Below are 12,156 nucleotides of genomic sequence, written 5' to 3' on the forward strand. Positions count from 1 at the left end.
TTCTGGAATGCCTTTCTACAAATTAAATCTCAGAATCCTGGCAAAGGAAAATAAATTGTACTGAACTTAGCAGGGGTGGTGGTTTCCTCTCCCCTGGGTAAATATGCATAGGACAGGGCTGCAAATTTTAAATATGGTTACTTGGGTTACTGGAAAAGCATCCAAAGCTTCACCTTCATCTTCCACCTGTGTACACACATCCATTTCTCCCTCTCTCTCTCCCTCCCTCCCTCTCTCCCTCCATTTCTTTTTCTCTTTCCTCCTCCCTCCCTCCCTCCCTCCCTCCCTCTTCTCTCTCTCTGGAACACCTACAACGTATAGATACTCACACCTGCAGTGTAACAACTGCAACAGAGTAGAAATGCAGCTGAACACAACTGCTGACCAGCAGGGACAATTTTGACCTTCTGGAAGCCACATCTATGATGTCGACCTTTTAGGGTTTCTCCCCTTTCTTCCTTCACCACCTTGCCCCCCTCAAAAATTCTCCAAAACAGAACCCGAAATAGGGATCGAGAGTGGTGGTGCCCCCATCTGAAGGTTATCCAGATGCTTTCATCCCTGTTGATGTCACAAGAAGCTGCTACATCACCATCCCTGGTCTGGTTGCCTTAGCAACACCCCCACTGGCTGTTGCTAGGTACCACAACTCTGACTTAGTGGTGGAACGGTGATGGGGGGGGGGGGGTGATGGTGGTGAAGTTATTGCTGTGTCAGCTCATTCCTTTTATCGCCCTCCCCCCTCCCCCTTTCGCCCCTCCCTGGAATCTCCTGTGCAGCCAGCCAGAACTGCCAAGGTCATCTTCCTTTCTGCCAAGGTCAACCACCCACTGCCCCAAAATAAGCTTAGCTCTGCAGAAGCCCCCATCGCCCGAACTGTGCTTTCCTGTGCTACTACCTCCCTTCCTCCCACGCACCTGCCTCCAGGTTCTTTTCCAGCCCCACCTTAACTTCATCCCCTCCCTCTGGAGGGGACAAAAAAGATATATAACCTATCTGACTCATTTTAACAAGGATTTCTTAAATAGCATCAAGGAGAACACCCCCCCCAAAAAAAAAGAGACCTTGGCAGGTTGCTAGGGAAGGCAACGAATGCCATTCGCCTCCTCTCCCCCCGTTGTGCCTGCTCTGTGCCAGGGGGAAGGAGTGCCAAGCCTCTGCCTCCCTTCCATAATATAAGAAGCTTGGCCTGGAAGAGCGAAGGGTGAACAAGAGAGCAATTATTCATTCTCTTTCCCAAGCGCTGGAATTTAAGCTCAGCCAACCCAGCTGATTGACAGCTAGGCTTAGGATGGACAAGACCAACTTATTTCTTCCTCTGGTGCGTAACGAATCTGCAGGATCCGTCATCCGAAGGTGCTTGGACCCTTTTACTCGGGCTCTTTGGGAGGGTCTTGATGGGCAAAGGGGATCCAGAAGGAAGACCATCTGAAAACTCTACCTCACACTAACCTCAACCAGAATTTTGATGAGGTTAACCGCATTAACCTCAACCATGCAAAACATTTGCTAGGCCAATTCTCGAATAAAAGCTCATCCGTCTGGAACCTGCACTGCATATCGGACATTAATACAATTGAGAGAGATTTCACGAGAAGAGTCCTCCATTCTTCTGCTCATAACAGAATACCTCATACCACCAGACTTGAAATGTTGGTCTTAGACAACTTAGAACTACGCCTTCGATCTGACCTAAGCGTAGTACATAAAATTATCCATTGCAATGTCCTACCCATCAATGACTACTTCAACTTCAACCACAACAACACACGAGCACACAATAGATACAAACTCAGGGTAAACTGCACAAAACTCGATTGCAGGAAATACGACTTCAGCAACAGAGTGGTCAATGCCTGGAACTCACTACCTGACTCTGTGGTCTTTTCCCCAAACCCCCAAATTTTAATCTTAGACTGTCTACTGTTGACCACACTCCATTCCTAAGAGATCTGTAAGGGGGTGCGCATAAGCACACCAACGTGCCTACTGCCCCTGTCCTAATGTTTCTTTTTCATGTACTCATGTTTCCAACTATATTTGTTATCTAAAACATGCTTGACAAATAAATAAAAATAATAAATAAAATAAAATAAAATAAAATAAAATAAAATAATAAAATAAAATAAAATAAAATAAAATAAAATAAAATAAAATAAAATAATAAAATAATAAAATAAAATAAAATAAAATAAAATAAAATAATAAAATAAAATAAAATAAAATAATAATAAAATAAAATAAAATAAAATAAAATAAAATAATAAAATAAAATAAAATATAAAAAAATAAAAATAAGGTTCTTCAAACTTGGCAACTTTAAGACTTGTGGACTTCAGCTCCCAGAATTCCTGAGCTAACATGACTGGAGGAGGAATTCTGGGAGTTGAAGTTCACAAGTCTTAAAGCTGTCAAGTTTGAAGACCTCTGAAATAAAATAAATAAATAGAATGATCAATGGTCAAGGATGATGGGTGTTTCACATTCAAAGCCCATAGACCAATGCTTCTCAACATTGGGCACTTTAAGAGGTGTGGACTTCAACTCCCAGAAATTCCCCTGGAACGGGGAATTCTGGGAGTTGAAGTCCACACCTCTTAAAGCGCCCATGGTTGTAAAACACTGGCTCAGACAGTCTCTCCTTTTGACTTGATGGACACGGTTATCTCTAGGGATCCAGGCTGTCGGTCTAACTAAGAACTGCGAGGGGGCAAGTTCTCTTTACAATTTCCTCTGTGTGGGGATCTTCGCCTGACAACGTTGGAGATAAGCTGTTAAGCTAAAGGGGAAAACTATTAATTGATGGAAGGCTTGAAGATCCCTTTGGGAAAGCAAATTTTAAAAGCCTGACAAAGAGAGGACACTGCCCCAAAGACTAGGGAGAAATATCACCAACGGAGAGATAAGAAGCTAGTCCTTCAATTGGCAAGTCCCTATTTCATCAGCAAGAATTGGATTGCAAACTCGGGCAAAATGAAATATCTGGATTCCTGGCATGTTCCAATCCAAACCTGTTGAACTTCAGCCATTTATGTACCAGCCAGGAAGAAATCCATTACAGCGAGTCCCCATGACCACAATTGAGCCAACATTTCTGTCGTTAAGCAAGACGGTCATTTAGTGAGTCTCGCACCATTCTATAACTTTTCTTGCTACCGTTGTTGAGCCTGGGGCACTGCCACCGTCATAAATAGGAGTCAGTTGCCCAGCGTCTGAAATGTGATCACATGGATGCTGCAACAGTCATACGTGTGAACAACGGTCATACGTCACTTTTTTTCAGTGCCGTTGTAACTTCGAATGGTCACTAAATGAATAGTTGTAAATCAAGGGCGACTTGTATGCTGTCTTTCTGGGTTTGTGCTAGTTCTAAAATCCTGCTCCACCTGGAGAAGTGGAGAAATTTGCATTTCAAATTCTCCTTTGACATATAATGATTGGTGTGAGCCATCTCCTCTATTCTCCAGCCTCAGTTCCCCTTTCTAGAAAACAATAGTAATACTAAAATATATAAAGGGCACTAAAAATAAGAGCCGGGGACTGTAATTTTGAAGAGAAGTGAAGTGGTTTACAAGAGGACTCACGTCTAGTGAAACACTTCTGCAGGATTTGGGAAGAATACCAAGTTGTGATACGCTGGTGGGATTGGATACGGGTATCTTAAGGTGCGATGCCTTTATTTTGTTTTTGAAAGCACTTGAAGCTGCTTGACAGCATGGGGGGGGGGGAGAGAAAAAGACACGCTATTGTCTCTTTGTTGATATGCATGCTGTATAAACAGAGTGCTTTTTACAAATGACGCTAAGAAGGGCATTTGAATTTCTCATGCCTGCAAATTGGAAAGGGAAAAAAAAAGCCCACACTGATTAGAACGCACGTTCAATTTACCAAAGAGTGTGCCTTCGTTCCGTATCGCATTTACTATTCAGAAGTGATGCGTTCGAGACTAAACAGGGCTCTGAACATCTCCAAGTATTCCCCCAATGTCCCCCAAGAGCCGCTGCGGGAGAATACAGATCAAAGCACTCCCCGTACACCATTCTCTGCAGACAGCAGTCGGGATGGCAAACAGAATCAATGATCCCAGTGTAGCTTTCCCTGAAACTGACACAAGGAAGGGAGGTCACCCAGAGAAGGATAATCTAATGCAGAAGGAAGGAATCGCTTCTGATATCTCTGTTCCAGCCCGAGTTCGGTTTCACACGACCCAATTATGCTGTTTATCCAGAAGCCAGTCACAAGAGTTTACCCAGGTTAAACTGGAAGGGCATTTCCTCGTCTACGCATTCTGCCTATATGCTGGACCCAGTGTTTCTCAATCTTGGTGGCTCGAAGATGTGTGGACTTCAACTCCCAGAATTCCCTCAGTCAGCCATGCTAGCTAGGGAATTCTGGGAATTGAAGTCCACACATCTTCAAGCAACCCAGGTTGAGGTACAGTGTACTGGACTACCATTATTCACATTCTAACTCAACCCAGCCAACCACCTTGGGGGAGGGAGAAAGGAAACACAGACGAAGGATGAAGAGGGAAAGTCTACAGATAGTCCTTGAATTATGACCTATTTGGGGATCAAATTTTCTGTTGTTAAAAGCAAGATGATTGTTTCCCAGCATAGACCCAAGAAATGGTGGATGGGTCACATTAAGGAAGGCCTGAAATGTGAGGTGTCACGCGTGAAGATGTCAGGATTCCGGCAGTTACTCCAATTAAATCATGAGCCTCGAGCCACACTTCCAAAACTAAAGAGGATTTATTTGAAGTTAACATTCTACGTCCAGCACTAACCTGGGTGTAGCCAACTCTGAGATACGTAATTCACTGTCACCCTTGATCCTGCTTTCCCCCACTCCACCCTTCTGGGTGGATCATCCAACGAAAAATGTCCATAGCCAAGAATCATCAATCATGCTCTCCAGTTAGATTTTTTCAGGGCAGAAGCTTCAGCCATCTAATCAGTCTTTGAAGAAAATATTAATGGAATGTACTTTCGATTCCACACTGCTCTTTGAAACCCCCCCCCCCTTCTTTCTGTTGTCAACTATAAAACGTGTATACAAAATGTTTATGAGTTGACAGTACTGGAGTGAGCTAAATGGAGACCAATATGCCAAGAAGCAGAGCCTGCCATAGCACAGAAATAATACTAGGAAGAAGAGGATTATTAAATGAGTTGTGCCCCCATTTTGTGACATTGGCCATGATGGTTGTGCAAGTCAACGCAGTTGTTAAGCGAATCACACTGCCATTAAAAGAATCCACCTTCCCCCAAAGACACTGTTTGTCAGGAGTCAACTGGGAAGGTCGCAAATGTTGATGAGATGATTCTAAGGTGCTGCAATTGTCATAGCAATAGCACTTAGACTTATATGCCACTTCACATGGCTTTTACAGCCCTCTCTAAGCGGTTTACAGAGTCAGCCTGTTGCCCCCAACAATCTGGGTCCTCATTTAACCCACCTCAGAAGGATGGAAGGCTGAGTCAACCAACCTTGAGCCTGGTGGGATTTGAACGGCCAAATTGCAGGCAGCTGGTAGTCAGCAGAAGTAGCCTGCAATACTGCACTCTAACCACTGCGCCACCGAGGCTCATAAATATATACCAATTGTCAAGCACTTGAAATTTAACCACATGGCCCTGGGAATGCTGCCATGGTCCTTAAGTGGGAAGACCATTCGTCAGTCACCTTTTTCAGTGCCACTGTAACTTTGAACAGCTGTTAAAGGAATGGCTGTAAGTCAAGGACTCCTTTGTTCAAGGACATTTGTTCCATTCATCCAGGATCTCTTATTTCAGAAAGCGGTGAGCAATCCCTCCCCCTGATTCTGCAAGAAATTGTTCAGCCTCTAACAAAAACAACGGATTGACTGACGTATTACAAAGAAGGGAAATAAGAAGGACAAAGATAGACAAGCACCTCAGGAAGGGAAGGAGAGAGAAGAAGGATATTTCCCAGAGAGAAAGAGAGAGAGAGAAGGAGGGAGAGAGAAAAAGAGAGAAAGAGAGAGAGAGGGTGGTCCTTCTAAGTTACATAAAGTATTCCTATTTTTAACTCACTTGTTTGGATTCGGCTTTGACTTCCAGAGGTAAATATTTAAAGGGGTTTTGCTTCAGGCACCAACATAAACCTGGTGGCTCTAGAGCAGAGGTCTTTTCCCTCGGCTGGGGAATTCTGGGAGTTGAAGTCCTCCAGGCTTAAAGTTGCCAAGGTTGGAGCCCCCTGCTCTAGAGATTCCACACCTTGACTTGAAATGTTTTGAAAGAAGAATGGGGGGGGGGGGAGAGAAAACATTTCCTTCTGCTGAAATTCCCTCTTCCAGGCAATCAAAAATGAAGAATGAGGGGTCCTATTTCACTGAGATCAAGGCTCCACTTCCAGGAGGAACCTCATCTTTCGGAAGGCAGTTTAGCAGTGGAGGGATGATCAGCCCAATGGTGGTCAAAAGATGGGAGGACCAAATGAAACGAGAGCAGGGCTGTTTGCAAGGGGTGTGTGTGTGTGAAAAATAAAGTCAAGATGGTAACTCGGCCATCTGATCAAAACCTCGCCCTTTTTAATATGTGCTTCTGATCGCCACCTTGACTTTTTTGACCTCCCCTCCTGCACAGTTCTGTAAGAGCCACAAGAGTCTTAAAAGCACCCACCAATTACAGCCTCTGCACAACTGACTGAACAGAATAGAACAGAATAACAGAATTGGAAGGGACCTTGGAGGTCTTCTAGTCCAATCCCCTGCCTAGGCAGGAAATCCTCTACCATTTCAGACAAAGGGTTATCCATTCTCTTCTTAAAAACTTCCAATGTTGGAGCATTTACAACTTCTAGAGGCAAGTTGTCCCACTGATTAATTGTTCTAACTGTCAGGAAATGTCTCCTTAGTTTTAAGTTGCTTCTCTCCTTGGTTAGTTTCCACCCATTACTTCTTCTCTGCCCTCAGGTGCTTTGGAGATTAGCTTGACTCCCTCTTCTCTGGGGCAGCCCCTGAGATATTGGAACACTGCTATCATGTCTCCCCTTGTCCTTCTTTTCAACTAGATATATCCAGTTCCTGCAACCGTTCTTCACATGGGAAAGGGAACAGAATTTCCCGGTAGCCTTTCTTTCTAGTTGACTAATTATTCATATGTTGAGGTTTCTTTGCATACAAGCAGCATCTGTTTTGCACCTGTAACAGGTTTGGGGAAAGGTGCAGATTCAGGAGTGAGCCCCAGCACATACCCCCACCCCACCTCAAATATACCCCTGTGCAATCCAGTCCCCAAAATGAAAAGGTTTAGGGGAGCAGGTGCCCCCCCAAAGCAAAATCAAGTACCCACATTCTCTTTCTTCCTCTTTTGGAATTCCTTTTATTGGGCAAAGATTCTGAAAACCTTGTGTTTTTCATTTCCTCCTTTCCAGCCCACCCACCTCTCATTTATTTAATTAAAAGAATATTTTAAACACCTTCCGAGCTTTCCTCTCTCTCACTCTGGGTGAGAGTTTTAACAGACAACAGTGGCCCAATTTGATAATGAGATCATCGCTGGTGTGGGGGGTTTTTTTTCCGCTTCTCCAAATCATACACAACAGCCCAAAGGCTTGCAAATGCATCTACATCATAAAAAAAACACCCATAAATCTCTCGCAGCCATGCACATTCAAAAGAACAGCAGATTAAAGCGAGATAAAAATGAAAGATTTAAAAAAATGTTTTTAAACTTCAGAAAGAAAAAAATAAAGCCACAAATTATGAGTACCGGGCGGAAAACATCCCATAATCATGAGAGGAGGGGGAAAGACAAATGAGGAAGATGGTAGATATCACAGGAAAATTTTTTTTATCTATTTTCTTTCTTTCTTTTTTTAAAAAATCTCACAGCAAGCAAGAGACCAGGCATAATGAGGGATTTCAATTATATATTCCATTCTTGGAGAGAAATTGCAGGCTGACTTAAAAAAGTCCCAATGAATTCCCATTAGCTTATTGCTTTGTTAATCCTCTCATTTACCGATGCATATTGATTTTTCACTTGGGTGACCCTTTTTCAATCTGTTGCCCATCGAGATATGTTCATCACCATCATTTCCAGCTGATACGGGCCAGGCACACGGCATCCCACGGGCACCTGATTTTGTACCACATTATTCATATTTTTTTCCTGAGTAATATTTCCATCTTAACTTGCTGAGGGGTTACAGGAGACCTATCAATTCCTCTTAATGTGACTCAGTATTATATCCCAATCAGAATTTTGAATCATCTGCTATTCTAAGATGGGAATAAGGGAGGAGGAGGAGCATTCCATATGTCTAGTTTAATGAAAATAAGGACTAGGGGTGTCGTGATAGCAGTGTTCCGAGGTTTGAGGGGCTGCCACAAAGAAGAGGCGGGGTCAAGCTATTCTCCAAAGCCCCTGAGGGCAGGACAAGAAGCAACGGATGGAAACTAATCAAGGAGAGAAGCAAACCTAGAACTAAGGAGGAATTTCCTGACAGTCAGAACAATTAATCAGTGGAAGAACTTACCTCCAGAAATTGTGGGTGTTCCATCACTGGAGGTTTTTAGGAAGAGACTGGATGACTGTTTGTCTGAATTGATACAGTGTGTCCTGCTGGAGCAGTGGGTTGGACTAGAAGACCTCCAAGGTCCCTTCCAACTCTGTTATTCTGATTCACTTAACAATGGTGGCAAAAAAAGGTCAAAAAAATGGGGGCTGAACTTAACCACTGCCTTGTTTAGCAACAGAAATTTTGGGCTCAATGATGGTCGTAAGTCAAGAACTACCTGTATTTTTTTTCCATCTTCAGCAAAGTCTCCAGAAATAAGCAGAGGAGGAAGAGGAGGAGGAAGGAGGAGGAAGGAGGAGAAGGAGGAGAAGAAGGAGAAGAGGAGGAGGAGGAGGAGGAGGAGGAGTAGGAGGAGGAGGAGGAGGAGGAGGAGGAAGAAGAAGAAGAAGAAGAAGAAGAAGAAGAAGAAGAAGAAGAAGAAGAAGAAGAAGAAGAAGAAGAAGAAGAAGAAGAAGAAGAAGAATCTAAGGAGGAGGAGGAGGATGGGAGGGAGGGAGGGAGGGAGAGAGAGAGAGAGAGGAGGAGGAGGAGGAGGAGAATAGAGCCGGAAGGGACCTTGGAGGTCTTCTAGTCCAGCCTCCCTGCTCAAGCAGGAGAACCTATATCATTTCAGGCAAGTCTAGTCTCTTCTTAAAAACCTCCAGTGATGGGGCACCCATGATTTCTGGTGGCAAGCTGTTCCACTGGTCGACTATCCTCACTGTTAGGAAGTTTCTCCTTATTTCCAGGTTGCTTCTCTCTTTGATTAATGCCCAACCATTGTTTCTTGTCCTGCCCTCTGGTGCTTTGGAGAATAATTTGACCCCCTCTTCTTTGCAGCAGCCCCTCAAATATTGAAACACTGCTATCATGTCACCCCTAATTCTTCTTTTCTCTAGACTAGCCAAACCCAAAACCTGCAGCCGTTCTTCGTATGGTTTAGTCTCCGGGCCTTCGATTGTCTTAGCTGCTGTTCTCTGAACCTTTTTCAACACCTTTATAACAAGGATAACAAGGCCAGTGGTGAGGTTCCATCTCCTGGGACATTCACACACACACACACAAACACACACACACACACACACACAATTTCTCAGTAAAAGCCAGTGTTGGCGTATTCAGCAATTACATCCAAGCAAGGCCTCTCCTGCCAGCCAACCGCCCTCCAAAGGCCCTGCAGTGCACGGAGGGCATGCAACCTTGCGTTGTTGGCCGCTTACGACAAGCCTCGCTCATTTCCCCCACCTGTCTCGGCTCTGCTCCCAGCCAAGTGGCCTGACACAGACCCTGCAAGTATTAGATTAATACAACGGCAATTGTCATTTTACATGTCGTTCAACACTTCCATCCTTCCTGTAATACACCAGCTCCCCGGATCCCAGCCAATCGCCAGCCGTCACTTGGCATACTGACAGCCGTCATAATTCCCGGAAGACCCTTACCACACCTTCTCGCTTCCCCTTAGGACCTTATCCTTTTTTTTTTTCCCCGTGAGCAAATATAAATAAATAAAAACACCACACAGCCAACCGAAGGCGGCTTGGACAGAAAGAGCATTCAACTTTTTTCTTCTCCGTCGTAGAGAATAGAACGTAGAAAATCCACCGCGCCCCCTTTCCGCCTCTACAAAGATTTGGGTCCTATTGAAATCAGAGGGCAGGGCTGAGATCAAAGGTGGGCATTCATCTGCCCTGGGTTTCTGTAGGGTAGGTCCACCCAACCCCTAAATTCTCTCTCTCTCTCTTTTTTTTTTTAACTGGAAAAAGGAAGGAAACGCACACTGGGCTGGGAACATTTCCAGCTTTGGCGTTGCAAGACGTTCAACACGTCCTCCTGGAATTTCTCTGGGGTGGATAAAGAATGGGGCTTTTGAAGGTGCCGCTGACTCAGTGGCGCCCTCCACGGAAGGGAGCTTGACCTGGCATTCTTTGCAAGCCACAAAGCCGAAACCCAGAAGTGTCAAAGCTGCCCACAAGAAATAGATAAAGGGGGTCTTTTGTTCTGCCGTTGACTCATTTTTCTTCATCAGACAGGGCCGTTCTTTCGAAAGAGCTGGGCCAAAGAAGGGGACATATTTCTATAGCTATATTCGTGCAACACACCAGATTTCCCCAACCTGGCACCCTCACAATTCTCTTCTCTTTTTTTGGCTGTGTTGGGTGGAAATTTTGGAAGCCAGTCTAACAAGCCGCAAAAAAACAGTTTGGGAAAGCTGTATTTAGATGTTTTAAGTCTCTTATCCAACTCTTTCTTATTTCATACTCTCTTCTCTCTTGCTCCAGACTTCACACACAACTTTCTGCTGGCAACAAACACCCTTGGAAACATCTGCTTTCCATCCAGATATAGCCCACCTTCCAGCATAGTGGGGGTGGGAAATCGTTATTATAGCCAGGGCCATAGGCAAGAGCAGGCCAAAGAGCCAGCTTAAACTGAGCAAAAGGGGACGTTTCTTGCATCAGCGCCAATCTGGATGTGTTTGAAATGTGATAATATTTTGCACAAGTGCAGAAGTTTCTTTTGGGGCACGTGTCCTTTCCTACTGTTCCTTGAGTGCAATGTAGGGAGGGTTGATTAAAACAGATAACTTGCTATGTCACCCTCCAGAACTGAAAACTAACAACTCAGTTGTTTTCATCGGGAGGGAAAAGACAGGAGTTCCTGTTGCCAAATAAATGAAAAGGGCCACATCTGGCATTGAGCAAACACGTTTTTTTGTTCTCCAGGCTGGTCGTATCCAATGCTAATTGTAGGAAAGAGTTGCTGGCTTTGGGAGAAATGGGGCAACTCGTCACAGCCAACTCGCCACAGAACAATCCACACGGGATAACTCAACGCGATAAATGTTATCCAGCACTGTTGCTTCGACATTATCTCCACTGACAAAAATTGTGTTTCTCGTGTTGAGTTATCCCACGTGGATTGTTCTGCGGCAACTTGTCTTTTGGTGAGTTGGCCGCAGACAGATGGCTGTGGCGAGATGGTTGTGGCAAGATGTCGACGGCAAGTTGGCGGCAGCGTGTTGAGTCATAATGGTGCAGTGGTTAGAGTGCAGTACTGCAGGCTACTTCTGTTGCCTGCCGGCTGCCTGCAGTTTGGCAGTTCAAATCTCACCAGGCTCAAGATTCTGAGGTGGGTAAAAGGAGGACCCAGATTGTTGGGGGTAATAGGCTGACTCTGTAAAACTGCTTAGAGAGGGCTGTAAAGCACTGTGAAGTGGTATATACGTCTAAGTGCTATTGCTCTTCCTTCCTTCCTTCCTTCCTTCCTTCCTTCCTTCCTTCCTTCCTTCCTTCCTTCCTTCCTTCCTTCCTTCCTTCCTTCCCTCCCTCCCTTCCTCCCTCCCTCTCTCCATCCATCCATCCATCCAACCATGGTGGTACAATGGCTAGAATGCAGTACAGCAGGCTCTGCCCATAGCCAGGGGTTCAGTCCTGACCAGCTCAAGGTCGACTCGGCCTTCCATCCTTCCGAGGTAGGTAAAAGGAGGACCCAGATTGTTGGGGGTAATAGGCTGACTCTGTAAAACTGCTTAGAGAGGGCTGTAAAGCATTGTGAAGCGGCATATAAGTCCAAGTGCTATTGCTATTGTCCTAAACCCGGCTTTGGGTGCAAAGCTTCCTTGCC

The 12,156-nt window shown here is 44.8% G+C and overlaps 1 protein-coding gene across 1 annotated transcript in view; it reads right to left on the bottom strand.

Annotated features, from left to right (window-relative positions):
- CADM4 (cell adhesion molecule 4) overlaps window positions 1-12,156 on the bottom strand; it is a 162,466-nt gene that overhangs the window by 91,208 nt on the left and 59,102 nt on the right. The gene's annotated exons all lie outside the window — the stretch shown is intronic.

Source organism: Notechis scutatus, chromosome 8, assembly GCF_049901735.1.
Source record: "Notechis scutatus isolate UNSWTSFEM ecotype Mainland chromosome 8, rNotScu1.2, whole genome shotgun sequence".
Classification (NCBI taxonomy): domain Eukaryota; kingdom Metazoa; phylum Chordata; class Lepidosauria; order Squamata; family Elapidae; genus Notechis; species Notechis scutatus.